Source organism: Cibotium barometz, chromosome 7 (assembly GCF_041138505.1).
Source record: "Cibotium barometz isolate CiBa-2024 chromosome 7, ASM4113850v1, whole genome shotgun sequence".
Taxonomy (NCBI): domain Eukaryota; kingdom Viridiplantae; phylum Streptophyta; class Polypodiopsida; order Cyatheales; family Cibotiaceae; genus Cibotium; species Cibotium barometz.
The window spans coordinates 38330823-38350760 of NC_141052.1; positions in this window are offsets into that span (position 1 = coordinate 38330823).

Below are 19938 nucleotides of genomic sequence, written 5' to 3' on the forward strand. Positions count from 1 at the left end.
GCCATAGTTTTGCATCTGAAACTGCCTTTTCATCAGAAACTGCATTTGCTGATTCTTCCACACACTTGTAATAAGAATTGAGCCTATACAGCCCACAAAACAAGGTGCCAAATACAATAATCGTATCACCAGAAGTCAAATCATGAATAGTACATCTGTCATCCACAAATTTGATTACAAGTCTAAGTCTAGCAAGGCGCAGAGACAGACAATAGATTCTTCTTTATCCCTGGCACATACAAAGCATCTGAAACTGTGAAAGCGCTGCCATTTGCAGCAGTAAGCATAATTTTATCAATGCCCTTCATTGGGTAAGAAGCATTATTGACACATGTGACAGTATTCCCATTAGGGACAGCCTCAAGACAAGTGAACATATCACGATACGAGGTAATGTGCTTTGTAGCACCACTGTCAAAATACCATATATGAGAGTCAACAGAAATTGCCAAACATGCATCATGTACAGATGGGTCATACTGGCAATACACGCTAAATGCCCATTCTGTATCCTGCACAACATTTGCAGAATCTGCATTTGTAGAAGCATCCGCTATTGTGGCTGCATTTGACTCTTTCTTCTTTGCCTCTTTAGCCTTTAGCTTAGGGCAATTCTTAATGCCATGATCCGTTGCCTTACAATAGTTTCACCTCATTTTTTTTCTTGCCTTTATCAAGAGCCTTCTCAGACCTATTGTTGTTACCTGTGGAAGGAGAAGAAGTTGCAGACCTACTAATAGGAGAAGAAACAATAGAAGGGGCTGCCTTACCACTTCTTCTCTGTTGGGCAGCAACAAATGCTTGATCAATTGCACGCTGCCTAGCCCTATTTTGCCTGGACTGCGCTTCTTGCAAGAGCTTGTTGACTAAAGTATCATACTTGACAACATCAGGTCTGTCCTCAGTAAAACAAGTCTCCACGTGGAAGCAAAAGTCTGATATGACTCAGGTAAAGCATCAAGAACAGTCTGCACAAGAGAATGATTTGGAATAATCTCACCTATAGAAATCAACTGTTCCTTGAGATCTTTAATCTCAGTAAGAAAAACATTCATGTCATCATCTTCCTGCATAATCTTTGATTCTAGCTCTTTACGCAGGTAAGAGATTTTTGCCTCGTTATTACGACCTGCATACAAACCAGCTAGAATATCCCAAGACTGTTTTGCTTTTTTAGCTGAACAAATATGTGGGGTGATGTTACATTTGACAAAAAGTGCAATCAAGGCATGAGCCTGCACTTCTTTACCATCCCAACGAGCTTGTTCAGCAGTGGGTAAAACAGCAGCAACAATAGAGCTGCTAGAACCTGCAACATCCTCAACAGATCCTACATCCACCGAACCTGGACGCACATCCATACCCTGCACAATGTTCCACACTCCTTTTACAACCAAAACATGCTGCTTCATATATGCCTAAAGTGGGTAGTTGCTGTCTCCATCCAATTTGTCATCAGCAGACAATATGCGAAATACATCATTGCTGTTATCAGCCATGGCCCCCCCACTAACTGAAACTGATGCAAAAGCTACCTGTAATGAAGCAAAGACTGAACAGAGAACAACTCATGCTATGTAGCACGGTCCACAATAGAATACGTATGCCTGTTTGCAGAAAATTGCACTGTCAAAATTTTTGTAAAAAATGACGAAAACACCTGTGCAGAACTTGCAATGCAAAAACGAAGCTCGACTCAGATGTGATTTTTGAGAACGCATGGCCCTACGGGCTCATTTACAGAGTATAGGGACCTGCAAACACTCGTGAAAGCTCACCTCAATCGGAGAACGTGAGTCGGAGAGTGCTGGCGGCGTAGCCCTGGGAGCTGATGCCTACTCTGATACCAATTGTTGGAATTAGGGTTGCACGAAAGCACACAAAGCTTGGAGAAGAAGAAGCAAGAATGCACACAACACACAATGTATTAGATTATGTCAATGTACAAAAGATAAGTTAGCCCTAGAAGGATGGGCGTATATACAAACCTCCTAAAGAGGAAAAAAGTGCCCCGACAGTCCTAAGTGTGTTCACACACATCACTGCCTATATATATGGCAACAAATTCTTCTTTTGACTGAATACCAATATCTATTATTTAAATAAACTTGAAATCCCTCTATTTCTCATTTAATGAGTGCAATCCAATTATCATGGGAATTTCTCTTTTATCATAAATTAAATCTATCTAAAATTTCTCTTTAAATTAAATAAAAATATTTAATATTCTAACTATACCCAAGAATTCTTCTTTTTCTATTTACATGATTGAATTCCAAATATGGTGGAAATTCCTCTTTCATCATCATTTAAATTTATACATGCATAAAATAATTTTAAGTAAAATTTCTCTGAAAAATTACATAAAAATATCCATTAATTCCATTATACTAGAAATTTCGCTTTTCTCATTTAAATGATTGGATTCCAAATATGGTGGAAATTCCTCTTTCATCATTTAAATTTATCTATGCATAAAAATAAATTTAACAAAAATTTCTCCTTAAATTTAAATAAAAATCTCCATTAATTCCATTATACTAGGAATTTCACTTTTCTCATTTAAATGATTGAATTCCAAATATGGTGGGAATTCTTCTTTCATCATTTAAATTCATTTATGCATAAAAATACATTTAACTAAAATTCTTTTTTAATAAAATATCCATAATTTTGGTATTCCACTCTTTCTCCATTGGAATACATGGATTTCCATTGTCATGGGAATTTCTCTTTTATCATAAAAATTAATTACTAAAAATTTCTCTTTTTCCAAATTAACTATTTATGCATAAACATTAAAATCAAATTTTCCATGGTTATGATGAGAATTATTCAATTAACCTAGGATGACTAATCCTAGAATATGGTAGGAAGTCCTCTTTTCATAATATGCATGAAAATGATTTATGTGTCAATTTTTTAAAAATTTTGCCAAGTATTCTATGAGAATATCTTGTATAATCCAAACGGCATGACTATGAACTCATAATGCCCATAAAGCGAGTATTGAATGCTGTCTTTGGGATGCCTTGCTTCTTGATTCTGATCTGGTAGTACCCAGATTTAAGATCTATCTTTGTGAACATTTGGGTCCCACTTAATCGATCCAGAAGTTCATCAATCCTAGGAATAGGATACTTATTTTTAATTGTTAATTGATTTAATCCTCTGTAGTCAATACAGAGTCTTAACGTTCCATATTTCTTCTTTTGAAAGAGAACGGGTGGATCGCAAGGTGAGACACTGGGTCTAACGAATCCTTGCTCTAACAGTTATCTTAACTGCTCCTTAAGTTCTATGGCTTCACGGACTGGCATTTTGTATGCACGCTGAGCCATCGAATGAGCTCCGAGTGTTAATTCGATCTCATGATCTACTTCACGAGACGGAGGCATCTCAGTTAGCTCTTCAGGAAACACATCTGCATACTCACTGAACCACTCTCGTTCTTTAGCCTTGCATTTTATGTCTATTGGATTCATTTTAATGACATACACAGCTTGCCTCTTTCTGAGCCCTTTTAATAATTTGGAAGCCTTGACTAATTGTAGCACTGAGGATCCGGAAATTCTAATTCCTTGAACTTTATTCCCGTGAAGGTCAAGGAAAGAGATGGTTCCTTTGTGACAATGAATGTCAGCCTGATTCTTACGAAGCCAATCCATTCCAATGATTCCATCATCTCATAGACTCCCAAGGGTAGGACTTTGAACTAGCACTCTGTTACATTCCCATCTAGGCTAAACTGAATAAGGTCTATCTCAAGGTGTGTGAAAAGAATCTTTCCACTGGCCAATTCCACTTGCATAGGCTTCCCTAATTTTTGATTCAGGACTAGTTTACGCAAACATCCTAGGGTAATAAAAGAATGAGTACTGCCTGAATCAATCAAAAGCTTGAATCGCTTACCCTTGTACTCTGTTGGAATCTGGAGAACTTCATCGGCTATAGTGACAACTCTGGTGGCTGCTCTGCAGTCAGTCTGAGGTGGAACTCTCTCTCTTTGATTGTTGCAATTCTGGGAGGGAGTTTGGAGACTACTTTGCATGGAGGCTGCAGGCTGAGCTGGCACTCTTCTGGGGTTGCCTTGATTCTGGCATGGGGGACCCCTGATTAGACTGATATGAAGGAGTCTGTCTCTGAATTCTAGGACCCTGGCTTCCTTGGCCCACAGAAGGAGATGGGAAATCCTTGAGCTGGTGCCCAAATCCCTGACATCCGAAGCATCTGTTCTCGCTTCGAAGCTCTTCCCTTTGCATTCTTGAGAGAGCCGGAGTTCTTGAGAATGTACTTCGAGGGAAAGGTCTTCCTTCATTCGTGACGCTTCCCATCTCCACATTCTGGTTGGGACCTTGGTGTCTCTTTGGAGGTGGAAAGTTGGAAGAACTTCCCGGTTGAAATCTCTTGAAGGATGAGGGAGCTAGCTTTGGCGGACTTTCACGCGATGAAGGCTTTAGCAAAGTCCTTCGCCATTCTGACAGCTTCTGCCATGGATACTGGCTTGGCATTTTCGTTCATTCCCCGAATGAACCTGGCCATGAGTTGCTCTTCATCTAGGGGTGGTGAGTACTTGAGTAGAAGAGAAAATGCTTGGTGATATTCCTCGATGGTTTTGCTCCCTTGATTTAGCTCTAAGAATTCATTCATTTTTGTTTCTAAAAACCAGGGGAACAAAATCTCTTCCTCAAATAGGTTTTAAGATCATTCCAGGATTGGGTATTTCTATCCAGATGGTTGGTGTCACAATGGTTCCTCCATGCCACCCTGGCTGTTTCCACTATTTTCAGCCTGGCAAGAGCCCTGGCAAGAGCCATTTTGCTCCACTCATTGTAGCCTGTGTGACAGCAAAATATTCTTCCATAGCTTCCACCCATTTCTCCACAGCCTCGTCCAGATTCTCCTGGCTGAGTCCTGTGAAGAGCCTTGTGAACGTCGGGGTCAAGCTCTTCATCTTTAGAGAGAGGGTCTAGCTGACGGCCACAGTTTCCTTGTCTCATGATTCTGTAAAAAATGATATATTATTAAATTTTTATTTTGATATCATCCATGAGATCCTAAGACTTAAGAGGTTCGGAAAATAATTTCTTTTACAAGATAAATGATCTTATTGGAGATCTATGACATATGTCTGGTAACAGATTTTGCTTTATCGGTTCGTCCACCATAAATAATCACTTATACAACAGGAAATTTTTCTCTAGAAAACATTTCTTTATTTATATAAAAGTTGCAATATGTACATAGAGTAGCTCGGCTCCAGAAGTCAAAATCTCCTCGGGAGATGCATAAGATGACGGTACTCGACTATAGACATGCCCCGATACAAATATTCCCTTTTACTGCCAAGGGAGCTACTATCTTCTCCTTAGGAATAAAGCGACTAAGGAGTCTGTAGATTTGGCAGGAAAGTCTGAAATTTTGAGGCCTGGAGTGATATAAAATGACACCATGTATCACTTTCAGCTTCATCAAAATCATGGCCAATGAGAGATTGTTCCTCAGCATTGCACACTGGTCGCAAGAGGCATGGACATACTGCCCTACAAAACACTTATGCTACCGTCTCTCTGCTGGGTCAAGAAAATATGGATCCTCGAAACGGCATGCGAGTCTGACACTCAGCTCGTTCGAGTTGTAGTGGAAGAGATGAGATACTGGAAGGCGAACGCAGGCAGCTGTTCCAACGAACCTCCTCTTAGTAAAACATATGCCAAATACTTCCTCTAGTATTCTGGTGTAAAACAGTCCTTTAAATGAAAAACAGAGGTTCCAATGCAAGTAAAATTCGCAGCTTGAGATTGGTTCCACAAAACCCCTTTTTCCATCATTATTAATTTCATAATGAGGATCCTTGATCTCTCATTAGGGTAATCTACCCATCATCTAACTGATAGGATCTAGAATTGGTCACAAAGTTTCAGATCGAGAGATGGACAAGTAGGTTTACTGTCCGTCCCTCTCGTAGTCTAACCAAAGTCATTCGCTTTAGTTCAACAAGGATTCTTTTAGACAAACATCTATTTTTGGGTAAATACCAATTTAGTGATTTAACCAATTAAAATATCTAAAGATATTCTTTCTGCCACATAGTTTCTTGACCTTAATTCCTTGGGTAGAATTATGGTGGAAATTCATCTTTTAACACTAAAAATTAATTCAAATCCTTCTTTTCTTAAATATCATAAAAATTCTTCTTTTGACTAAATACCAATATCTATTTTTTTGAATAAATTTGAAATCCTTCTTTTTCTCATTTAATGAGTGCAATCCAAATATCATTGGAATTTCTCTTTTATCATAAATTAAATCTATCTAAAATTTCTCTTTAAATTAAATAAAAATATTTAATATACCAAGAATTCTTCTTTTTCTATTTAAATGATTGAATTCAAAATATGGTGGGAATTCCTCTTTCATCATTTAAATTTATACATGCATAAAATAATTTTAACTAAAATTTCTCTGAAAAATTACATAAAAATATCCATTAATTCCATTATACTAGAAATTTTGCTTTTCTCATTTAAACGATTGGATTCCAAATATGGTGGGAATTCCTCTTTCATCATTTAAATTTATCTATGCATAAAAATAAAACTAAAATTCTTCTTTAATGAAATATCCATAATTTTGGTATTCCAATTTTTCTCTTTCTCCATTGGAATACATGGATTTCCATTGTCATGGGAATTTCTCTTTTATCATAAAAATTAATTACTAGAAATTTCTCTTTTTCTAAATTAACTATTTATGCATAAATATTAAAATCAAATTTTCCATGGTTATGATGAGAATTATTCAATTAACCTAGGATGACTAATCCTAGAATATGGTAGGAAGTCCTCTTTTCATAATATGCATGAAAATTATTTATGTGTTAATTTTTTAGAAATTTTGCCATAGCTCCATAAAGTTTTAGTAACACAATATGATACAATAACTACCGTTTGGATCAATATCCAATTATAGACTTGATTCCTAAGTTTTTCATAATTTAAATAGCATAAAAGCATTAAAAAGCCACTTCTTTGGCCTCTAATTTGACAAGCATAGAGTTTACTTTTAAAATTAAGAATTGCTCCATGAGAAGCATCATTTGAATATAGAATAGGTCATAGGAATGACCATTCTTTGGGAGAGAGAGAGAGATATGCTTTAAAAATATTTTAATTTAAGCATAAATGAAAACTTTATGTGATTTATCACTAAAATTCATTAGAGAGCTTTATTTGCATTAAATAATCATTCAATTGAATACTTCTCAAGCTTGAGAGGGGTTGAGAAGTGAAAAACATTTAGAGATTAAGAAAAAGACCATAAAGTCACACTTTACCTCTTATTTTGCTTGATTCTTTAGTCTAAGGAGAGGCCCCTAACCAATGAATTGGTTTAGAATGTTGATGAAGACTCCAAGGAAGGTTGAAGAGAGAGAAGCTCAAATCTCTCCAATTTGTAGAGGATTTTTAGAGGATAATAGAAAATATGCTTATTTTAGAGTAATACTGGCATGGTCTAGTTCACAGATGAGAATACAAAAGAATGAGGGTCTATTTATAGGTGAGGGAGGCCACTAATTGAGTCCAACTAAGTTCTAGAAGTTTTGAGCTTCAGTTTGGCTGAATTTGGACAAGATTTGGACCAATTTGGCTCCCTTTTTGATTTGGTTTGATCCAGGAGAGAGGAGAGATAAAAATTATCTTATTATTTTTGAGTTTGAAACTCCTCCACACATGTGAAATAGGCACCTCCTTGAAGGATCCCCCTTTCCTTACTAAGGTGTCAAAAATGAATGATTACTCCAAAATATCTCATTTTGTTAGTAATACTTCATAATTTTTAACTAATAAATCTTGTACTCAGTCAACTCTTCATCTTATGTGGGCATTTACTCATTTTTGGGTATTTTCTTTTATTCATTGGATTTATCTCATCCCAACACTTGGATTAATCTTATTGGTCCATAGGAACCTTAATTGGACCATAATCTAAAATTTTCAGAAAATCTTGACCCTTAGACTAAGGTCTTTTGAATCATTTTTAATTAATTCCAATTGCACCTTGGAAAATTTATTTTGATTTTTTGTTTCAAGGAAATATATTTTTGATATTTGTAGAATTTATGTATCCAAAAATATCTTAATATTGAATTACCACTCTCTAGAAATTTTTATCTCACTAGGAAAAAACAAGAAAAAATAATATTTTCTTGTATTCAGAAATAGGAAATGATTATAGAGGATTGAAGTAAAGGCTTATTTTTATATTGATCCTTTTATATTTATGGTTTCCAAAGTAAATGTTTTTTCTATATTGATCCTTTTGAGATATCTATGGTTTCCAGCATGGTCTAATGGCTAGATGATGCTAACCACTAGCATGGTCTACTAACATGTACCATTGGATGGTTGTTTATTCTGCCATTAAAAAATGTGCCTTGGATGTAGCTTCAAAAGGAATGGTAAGTAAGTTATCTCTCAAAAGGAGCTCCTAGGGACATATATTTTGGGCTCCTAGTTTTGTGGAGTAAGATATTGATCATTTTGAGATATCTATGTATTTTTAGAACTAATAACTCCTTTTGCTAGTTAGTCCTTCATCTCATTGTTATGGCTCACCCTAACCCCCCTTGAAACACATCTAACAAAAGATTACCTGGTGAACCACAACTGTCGGAGGATCTTTCCAATAGTTGCATTCGTAACCATTTAGGTCTCTAAGCTCTACAACTCCTTGAGAAGCAATTCCACTGCACCTCCCCGCGAGCATTGTCACACTGCCGCATTGCACTACGGGTACTCGTCCCTCCTCTCACCTCACTTCACTCACACACACTCACTAGCATGCATTAGTAGGGAGAGAGATTAGCAAGAGCAAGACCTAATTGCACAATGGGAGAGTATGTTGTATTATGAGAGAAATTCACTTATATACATGGCCATGAGTGTTCACACTCACTTAAACTGTGGTGGCCGACCGGGCACTTTAGGCTCATAAAAGGCCTAATGCTATTACAATGACTACTCTCGTAATATATCCATGAAATACATCACTTAGGACTTCATCCTAACTTACTACCACACGCTCTTGAAGCGGAAATTTCCATCATATTCCATCGGACCATTACAGGCGCCCGTCCAAGTTGTAGCTTTGGACACTATTGATTCATATATTGAATGTATGATCCTTTGGTGTATCTACCTTGACTCCTTGATGTAAGATAATGGCGGTAGCTCTTCTTAACCCTAGGAATGGTTTAACATTCCCCCCTTCCTCATGTGGCGATCGCGTCCTCGTGATCGCATTGAAAACCTTTGTGTAGGGAGAATGGACAAGCTTTGTCGATGGCTTTGATGTTCAATGGTCTTTGTTTCTCCAAAAGAAATATAATGGCTAGTTAGTAAATGAAAATGTTAGTGGTTTATTGGGAATTCATAACAAGGTGGGAGGTGGGGTTTTTTGCGAATGATTGCATTTTTTATATTTGTGTGAGCATGTTTTTTTTTTGCTCAATTATTTTTGTTGGCAATCATAAGCAAGGTTACATGTGATTTATGTTAGTGGGGACACTAAGAGATATTAATAATGGGGGAGAAGAGAGGGAAGGATTCGGAGGAATGTAGAGATAATCATCAGAACAAGATGGTGATTCTCAATTCCTCATTTGATTCATTGAAGCAACATTCATCATTTGAAGAAATTGGCCTTTGATGATGTCCCTTTGTGTGGCAGGATTCCTGTCAAATGTTGTTGAGTAGGACATGTTCCTGCATGCTTCTTCCTATGTGTTTTTTATGTCTTTACGTATATTTAAGTGCTCTTATGAAGCAGATATACATGAAGTACAAGAATTGAGTCAAATATACTCTTATTAAGCTGCTTCTTTTTGTTGAAGTAGGCACTTGTTGGCAAGGATTGAAAGAATTACGTCGACTTGCGAGGTTAATATAGATATCTTCACTAAGGATTTGAGATCATTGATTTGTGAAGATGGTAGCGCCATTTGGAGAGGTTTGTAATTTAAAGGAAAATTCTAGGCGATGACCAGGCTTTAGCCCACCATGGCGCCCCCATTTAGAGATGTACCTAGAAGTTGTCGATGGTGAGGCTTGTGATTATTATCCCTTTTAGGTAGGCCATATGTGTGCTCCCTTGTGTTTGTGTTCTCCAGTGCATGAGTATGGATATGTACTCATGGAACAGCTGCATTATCATAGCTAAATGTTCTCCAGTGCTGCATGAGTATGGATATGTACTCATGGAGCTGCTACATTAGCCAAAAGAATAGTAAGCTATAAGCTTAACAAAATATAATGGCTATTGAAGATCCTTGGGAGTTGCTTGTGATTATTATCCCTTTTAGGTAGGCCATATGTGTGCTCCCTTGTGTTTGTGTTTAAAATAATAATAATAATAATTGGACTACCACCTTATGAGCAACAGATTCTTGTAGCTACTCTCCTTTTTGAGAGAATAGATTCTTATGTCTGTCGCGTAGCTTTTTCACTTACACTTCACATCCAGAGGGGTGAAAAGAGCATTGTGAGTTTGTATTTGATGCACTCATAAGTCTTCGTTGTAGACGTGGGAATTGATTCTTGAATTTTTATCTCAAATGTTGTCGAGGTGGTAGATAAGACTGCTGGTTGGTTATTATTGGGGTTGTTTTTGAACACACAAGCTCTTGTGTAGGTGTTGATGAATGCACGAGAGTGGTTGAGTGACTTTCTTGGTCTTGCTTAGGCCTTCATTCTTGTCGAACTTTAGGTGAAGCTGTTAGTCGATGGTGAGGCTTTCTTCATGTTGTTTGATTTTGGTGACCATATGATGGGATTACCATCAGAGAATCCTTGTTGTTGAAGCACATCCACAGGCACCCATCTTTGATGTACATTATAAATTGGTGGCTGATGCCTTTGGTACTAAGTTTTGTTTCTTTGAACAGGTTGAGGGGACTTTTTGATGTGCTTGGGAACCCAAGCTTTGGTATTTCCTTAGTAGTATCCTTATGCTTGTAGTAAACTTTTTGGTACCCACACTTGTTGAGATTTTGGAGTTCTTTGAGGTACTCGCATAGGTTTTTGTGGACAGTGCTGTGGAGTACTTTTATTTTCTTTTGGCCTTTGAGTACAACATTGAGGAAGAGGCTTTGACTATCGAGGCACCCAAATTTGGTTGGCACCTTCGTAGTAGCCTTGAGCTCTAAGTAGTTGCTTCTTCACCCACATCTTAATACCATTAAACTACCTTGAATTTGATTGTCTTGGTGGTTTTTTGTTTTTGGTGGAAGTGGAAGGTTTTGGGACCTCCTTCACATTGGTTAACGCTGAGGCTGCAGGTTTGACTCATGGGTATTTTTGATGATAATGAGGCTAGAGTCTCTTGTGGAGTGGTTGTCAGTGATGAAGCCTTCGAGCATGCAGTTGTCTTCTTTGGTGAGGTTTGTTGATGAAGAGGCTCTGGGGATTTTCCTTTGAGTTCTTTGTTAGAGACAGATGGTTACGTGTGGGGAACTTTTTGAGGAATAGCTATTGACTGAGAGGTTTTGGCATCGAACTTCGTTGGTGAGGATGGGTTGAAGGAGTAGATGTTTTATCCAAGTCGGTCGTTTTGATGGAGATGGTAGGTCATTGTGTAGAGGGGATTCTATAGAAGAGGCTTGTAACCTTTTGTATTCAGAATCATAGAAATCCATTAAGATTGGATCCTCTTCCTTGCAATATGGTATTGTCAACTTTTTGTCGTTGACCATCATGATGACTCTATCGCTAGCAAAACACAATGGTTCTTGGGCAACAATAGTTCATTTATGTCTCAAGATCAAATCTTCCTCCAAAACATACTCAACCACACAAACTTGCCATTAAGGGGGTTAGTTTCAATATACATTGTATGTTCAAAGTACCCCAAACATGGCATGTTCAAGTCTTGTGTAAAGGGAATTCTTTTTAGGGGATGAGTCGTGAGTCTTGGTTGATCTAACAAATCCCATAACTCGAGGGTCATGAGACTATGTTCTCGTGTTGGATAAAGCTATGCTTGAGGTGTGGTGATTTTATTGGAAAGTTCTAATCCAACCAGAATCCTAGGGATCTTTTCCGTAAGATATATTGAAAGTTCCATCTCCTCCAAGATCTCTTCCTCCCATAATAGCAATTGTACAATGCCTACAAGAGTGTTTAAGGTAACTATTTGCATGGATTCATCAATTGAATACAATGAGTCACATATCCAAAGTCCACCAAGGATAACATCATAGAGTAACATAGCTACAGTAACTGGGAACTTCAATGTTTTGTCCATTGGATCCTCTTGCAAGACCATTGCTTGTAGGGATGAGTTTAGGTTGCCCCAATGACACCCAAGTGTCTATTGTCATGATGTTATGACTAGCTCGAGGGGGATAATCAACACGGGTTTGCACTTAAGATCATTGTCTGTAGGGAAATCTATCCATACCATGATAGAATCTTCAAGAGGAACCATGGATGTTTGAGTTTTTGTTTTAATTTCAGATCCCGTTTCTGTTTCATATTCCCATTCACTTTCGTCCTCTTTTTGGCTCACAATTTTTTTAAGAGTACCCAATGTGTACAATGGCACACTTGGTCCTCTGACAATTCTAACGACCTCTGTTTGGAAACTTGGGAATCCTCACAGTCCTATTCTATGAAGCTCTTTATGTCTTGGTATAACTCATGTTGAGCCCTTAAAGGTGCAAGTGATGATGCTATTCTGGCTTCACCATGAGAGAAAAGCATTCCTCCAAATGAGGTTTTGAGAGACTGCTTTAAATTTGTAAGGGAATTATCAAATTCCTCACATGCTTTCTCAACCGCATAATTCATGCAATCTGTCTCTAATAATGACTCTTCTGTAGTAGAGAGTACGTCTTTCTCTTGAAAGGGGAATCGGTACTCCTTTGGCTTTTATATTTTGGTTGCTTTTTTAGGATTGGCAGTATTAGGTTCAATCACAACACGGCTTGATCATGTGTAGATTTTGGCTCTTTTGGGTTTATGTCCCCTTTTGGGTTTATGTCCTCCACAAGCTCCTTTTCTTTATCCTTCAATTCAACCTTGGTTTTGATAGTTTGTTGTCCCTTGTTTTTCTTGGGTTTAGAAGGTTTTATTTTCTCTTTTTGGTTCCTGCTTTAAGGCATGTTCTTCTACCCATTTTGAAGTGTTATCTTTTGCATTCTTTTTTACTGTCTCTCATGCCTTGGCTTGTAAGCTTGTAAGCACATTCAAGGGTACCATGGACAACTGCCTGTTTTGTACACTTAAGATGTTTAGAGTTGTATTTTGTGAGACAAGTTGCATACATTGAAGCAACTCGTCTTGGGAAATCTTGGAACATGTGATCAATGCCACATCGTTCACACATGGGTCGCAAAGTGTCAATGACTATGGGCATGGAAGTATTCTAAACTGTACAGTCTACCACTTTGTGAGGTCCACGACAATAGAAACACTGAAGTGTTCGATTAACTGCTTCCTGAGTGGCTTCTACGCTTTGGACTGTTTCTGTTTGGTGCATGGGAGATGGGAGTTTTGAGTCAATTATCGATGAATTGGGACACTTTGTAGTATCATGCCCAAAGGATTTACAATATATGTATGCAGTACAGAAAGACAGGTGCCTTATATGCACAATGGGGATTAGGATGGTCATCGTGATTGCACTTAACACAAGGCATATCGCTCCTCACTTATAGAGTCATTATGGATGTTTGGCTTTGAAGGATTTCATCCTCTCTTAGAGATGTCAATTGAAAGCTTTTAAGCAAGGCTATATAGAATTCGGGGAATGACAATTCTGAGATCGATCTTTCTTTTGCCATTACTTCACTTGGTTTAGTTGAGGAACATCTCGTAGAGCATGTTGTCATCTAAACGTACTGCTTCTTTACAACATTGATCAAATGTTTCCATGTTGGATATAATGGATTAAGTTGTGTAATCTGTTATTCTTTAAGCCCATCATGAAACATCTCTTCAATTGAGAATCGTTTAATTTCTCCCATGACTCATATCGTGAGTCCAAGAGTTTTATCCGTAGGACAAAGTCTCTAATGGTTTCGTTTGGTTTACGCTCAATTGAATAGAACGCTCGATTGAATAGAGTTCTTTTGCCGCACTCCACCGATCACCTTGTCTTGAAAAATCATGGATAAAGGTTGTTTTCAAGGTTCTGAAGTTGGTTTTGATCACCGGGCATCAATGTGATGAACCATCGACTAGCTTTTCCCTCTAAGCATAGGTTCAACGCATGTACTTTGGTGGGGTAGTTGGGATTTCCAAAGGCCTTGCATCTCTGTTTAAACATTTGAATGAATTGAACAGGATCAGTTGTTCCATCATATTTGCCCATAATTTGAATTGAATAGAATCAGTTGTTCCATCATATTTGCCCATAATTTTGGAGATCTTTATGGTTGTATTTCTGTATGAGTCACTGAGGCCATATGTGAGTGCTCTTGTGGTGGGTAGGGACTCACTCAGTCCTTGGGGTACCCCCCTTCCTAGACTAGTTAGTATGTCCAAGGTGTGGGCATCCAGGGGTTAGAAAGAGGTGGTACCTATAGGATTTGTGGGAATGTTAGGTAAAGGACCAAAGCTCGGTGGGATTGAAGTGACAAGGGAGTATAAAACCCAATGACACGCTTGTTGTAATCATGGCCAATGGTATTAGGAGGTGCATTTGGGGCATGGATCTTAATGGCTCGAAGTTGTCAGCCATTGGGTTCAATGAGAGTGTCGGCCCACGTAGTCCTTCTATCGTTGCTACTTGCTCCTTAAAAATGAGCAAGTACACGTGATTTTTTTTTTTGCTTTTCATATTTTTTCACAGCCTAGTATAGCCTTAGGAAGCCTGGCATGCTCTTTGTTGGGTCAAACGAGTGTCCATTTGTCCTAGTTAGCGTAGGCGCTACTTCCACGCACGTGAATGACCTCTTAGGGATATTTTTCTAGAGAAAATGCATGCTAGTAACTTCCTGGATGGAAGAGGAGGTCCTAAAACCTATTTTCCATCACTATCTCAAGACGGGAAAAAATTTCTGGGAGTTTTTTCCTTGTTTCGCAACACGTTTTTGAGAGTGTTCTAAAAGGAATTTAGAAAAACTTTGTATGAGAGAGTTGTAGTATTTTTGGAGTACAACTTTGTCTCTCTGAGTCATTCGGGATTTTGTTGTTTAGACCCTCAAAAAGTAGCCCAAATATGGTTAGAAGTCATTTTTACGCTATTTTTTTTACGATTTTTAGTGCTTTTTGGGTTGTTTTTTGCCTCGATTTTGGAGTCGAATTTTGAGGCTACTGGTCAAAGGGCCAAAACGATCGATTTTGACTTTGAATGGCCAAGACCAAATTTGAAGAGCTCGATGTTGGCTTTCCGATGAGCCCTAGAGTGCCTTCATCGAGTTTACGATTTTTTAGAAGATAAGAGCCTCCAAACAAGGGTGTTTTCTAGAGTTTTTGTTTTAGCCAATGGACCCCCCTTCACGTTGTGAACTAGCAGGGTGCAATTCACGGTGTGAAGTTGACTTCACGCATTTTATCAAATTTGTTTTTTTTAACTGTTTCACGTCATCTTCGTGAGATGCGTAGTGCTTCACGCCGTGAACCAGACCTCACAGAAAAATTAAATTTGATTTTTTTTAAAAACTGTTTCACGTCGTGAACTGGATCCGCTTCATAGAAAAATTAAATTTGATTATATATATATATATATATATATATATATATATATATATATAGAGAGAGAGAGAGAGAGAGAGAGAGAGAGAGAGAGAGCACTGGACTTAAGGGTTCACGTCATGAACCACGTAGGATGTGAATCAACTTTTTAATAAAAAGGCGTGAACCTTTAGGCCGTGAGACCTTAAGACATGAGAGTGAAGAATTTTTTCTATTTTTGATTTTTTGGAGTCTAGTGGGAAATGAAGATTTCCTTGTTTAGTGGGAATATTTTTTGAATTTAAAATTAAGGAGATATGGATATTTTTCCCAAAAAGCTAAGTGGGAATCAGAAAGTCAACCTTTTTATGACACCCCCTTACACCCTTTATAAATGACCCCATCTACTCATTGAATGCTCATTAGCCTAATGAGTCATATAAAAAGGTAATTAAGAACTAATCAAGGATTAATTCTTTCACTAATCTTTTCCTCTTTTATACTACTCAAGGACTCTAATTAACCACTAATCCCCAATTAATTCACACAATTGAGCACATCATTTGGAAAGAGCAAGGGAATGCTAAGCTATGTGCATCAACAAATGTGTAAATTAATCTAAAATAGGAGATTAATTAGACTCTTAATTTTGGTCTCTTCTTTTAAGGCAAAATTAAGCAAAGAGAGTCAAACTCCTCCAATTGATGTTATTAGGTGTTTTGATGTATCTAGATGCTCTTAAAACACTAATTTGGACTACTCACCTGGTCAATTTAGATCCCAAATAACACATTTTTCAAATTTTTATCCCTTGAAGTGGATTAATTACTCTTAAGAGAAATTAAGAGTAATTAGTTGAATTCAAGGATTTTTTGATGGTTTTGAGAAATTTTTTGAAAGATTAAGCTACTCTTAATGCTTGCTAACACTCTAATGAAAATAATTTCAATAAAAAACACACAATTTAAGCTAAAATTCATGATTTTTAACACTAAAGAGAGCTAACATTCACTAAAAAATGCATTCTATTACATTGTTTGATGCAATGGATGGAAACCAAACCTAATACACTTTATGTGCAAGTCCTAAGAACATGAAAAACCACATTCACAACAACAAAAATAACAAATAAAGCTAAAAATTAGGCAAAAAGCATTCTTTACAAAAATAAAAAAGAGAGCTATTCTACACCAAATCACACATAAATCACCATTAAATCCACCTCTTTTTCATGGGAAACCATTAATCAAGATAATGGGCAATGGGTAATGCATAGATTAGAGGAAAAACAATGGAAAAAGCCAAGGGATGGCTCCCCGACAGCGGTGCCAAAAATGTTATGGCTCACCCTAACCCCCCTTGAAACATATCCAATAAGAGATTACTGGTGAACCGCAACTATCATGAGGATTTTTCCAATGGCTGAGCTGATAACCCTTCAGGTCACCAAGCTCTACAATTCCTTGATGAGAAGTCATTCCACCGCACCTCCCGCCTCAAGCATTGTCACACTGCTACGTTACACTACGGGTACTCATCCCTCCTCTCACCTCACTTCACTCACATACACACTCACTAGCATGCATTAGGGAGAGAGATTAGCAAGAGGATTAGAGCCAGAGCAAGACTCAATTGCACAATGGGAGAGTATGTTGTATTATGAGAGAAATTCACTTATATACATGGCCATAAGTGTTACACTCACTTAAACTATGGCCGGTCGGGCACTTTAGGCTCATAAGAGGCCTAATGCCATTACAATGACTATTCTCATAATATATCCATTAAGTACATCACTTAGGACTTCACTTACTACCACACGCTCTTGAAGCAAGAATTACCTTAAGTATTCCATCAATCCATTAAATACATCACTTAGGACTTCACTTACTACCACACGCTCTTGAAGCAGGAATTACCTTAAGTATTCCATCGATCCATTACGGGCGCCCGTCCAAGTTGTAGCTTTGGACACTATTGCTTCATATCTTGAATGTATGACCCTTTGGTGTATCTACCTTAACTCCTTGATGTAAGATAATGGCAGTAGCTCTTGTTAACCCTAGGAATGGGTTAACATTCTCATAATTAAATCTTCCTTTGATAAATAACACTACAAAGTTTGCTATCTAGTGTCACATATGAAAACCAGAATGGTCTAATGGCTAGATGATGCTAACTACTAGCATGGTCTACTAACATGTGCCATTGGATGATTGTATATTCTGCCATTAAAAAATGTGCCTTGGATGTAGTTCCAAAAGGCATGTCAAGTAAGTTATCTCTCAATAATGTCCATTTACTCAAATGTGATGGTTGTTTATGTTGGGAATAAATGCATCGTATAGGTAATAAATGTCAAGGACATTGCTAATGCTACTATTTCATTATATAGTTAAACCAACAATGCATGGTAAGTCCAATGGTACCATCCAAGGGATTAGAGGTATAATGATTTTCATTAATCTCGATCCATATCATTAACTCAATAAACCAATAGTACCATCAGGAATGCTATGATACATACTTCGTGCCATGATAGTACCTCCATCACAGCCTACACCATTTTACATGAGCTCTATATGAGCTCGCAACCCAAGAAGTGGCTACATACCATGGTAGTATATCCACAATCTTGGGAGTAGATTGAGGCCCAAGAAGTGGCTACATACCATGGTAGTATATCTACAATCTTGGGAGTAGATTGAGGCCCTTACCTATGTTTAACACAGTGTTTTGCCAATTTCTTATCTTGCATAGTTCTTATCATATCCCTCTAATAATATAAATGGATAAATATCTTTGAGACTGCTTAAGCCAATTTTACTCAAATATCTTTGGGGTTACTTAATCCAATTGTACTCAAATATCTTTGGGGTTAATTAAGTTAATTAATTACTCAGGATATTTCACAAGTAACTAACATTTTTTCAAACATTAAAGATCAACAAAGATATAAGTTGGGAGTATGGAAATTGATGAGCTAGGATCATCATTTAAACTTACCCAAATCCTATGGAACTTAGGGTACACATTACCAACTAGGAACGTAGGATACACATTTCCAAGAATAGCAACCTGATTACATTTCCAAGAATAGCAACCTGATTACATTAGAACCCACTAGTGGCTCAAGAACAAGTGCTTTTGCTAGGCTACTTTGTCCTACTACCTCCCTACTAGTTATAGGGTATTATGGATTCCCCCCTACACCTCAAATGTGTAAGGCCAAGGATACCCTATCGTCCACATACATACTCATCTTTACATTATGCATATGGTATGCTAAAAATGGTGGAAGCATGGGAAGGAGCACAGGCCTATAGAGGTGGCATGACAAGTATGAAATAGTGACATGAGCAAAATTAGCTCGTCACATAAAGCTAATGAGAAAATTTGGAAAAAATCAAGTATCCTATTCATCATATTCAGTGATGTTTAATCAAATTTGTGGAGCTTTCAATCATGTCCATAACCTTACCAAGATAAATGTTTTTGGACTTTCCCCCTGGTGAATGACAATCTAGTGGTTTAGATCCTTTAAGTAATAAGAAAAGGCATATCGCAATGCATTAAAAGTAGCTATAAGGTTTATACCAAGTGATACAAAGTGAAATGTGGTCACTCAATTATATAATATTAAGAAAAAATCAAAGAAACCATTGTAAAAATACATAGCGTACTTACATGGAGAACCTTAATTCTAGATGTAAAGAGAGAGAATGTAACAAGAAAATTCTACTCCTAGGATTACAGAGTACACAATTGCACAATATTTTGATCACCATCTTATAATTTTAATCAATACTATAAACTAGCCAAAAACTTAGATAATACCATGATGGAATCATCACCAACATGAAACAAAATGACAAGTGGTCCATCGTATGTGTTAGGGAAGGAAACAACAAGGAAAGAGAAGAATGAGGGTGCACAATTACAAGGCATGATTACAAAGGATGATCGTAAAGGCACTAAGCACATCACTACTCAACTAAACTAAATTGAGAGTGATAATGGGGTGGGGAAGGAAACAACAAGGATACCCTCACCTCCACACCCATCATAGAGACATGGTTTGGTGTGTGGAAAAAAGTCACATGAGTATTGAGTGCCCACATTTAAGGTAAATAAATTCTTTTTGTTGTGTACATTTCTTGAACCTAGAAAATCATGGTTTTTCATAATGTTATGGCCAATTCAAAATACAAAGTTAATTAACTGACCTTGAGTTACATTTAAAGGTAGTTGTTAGCACTAC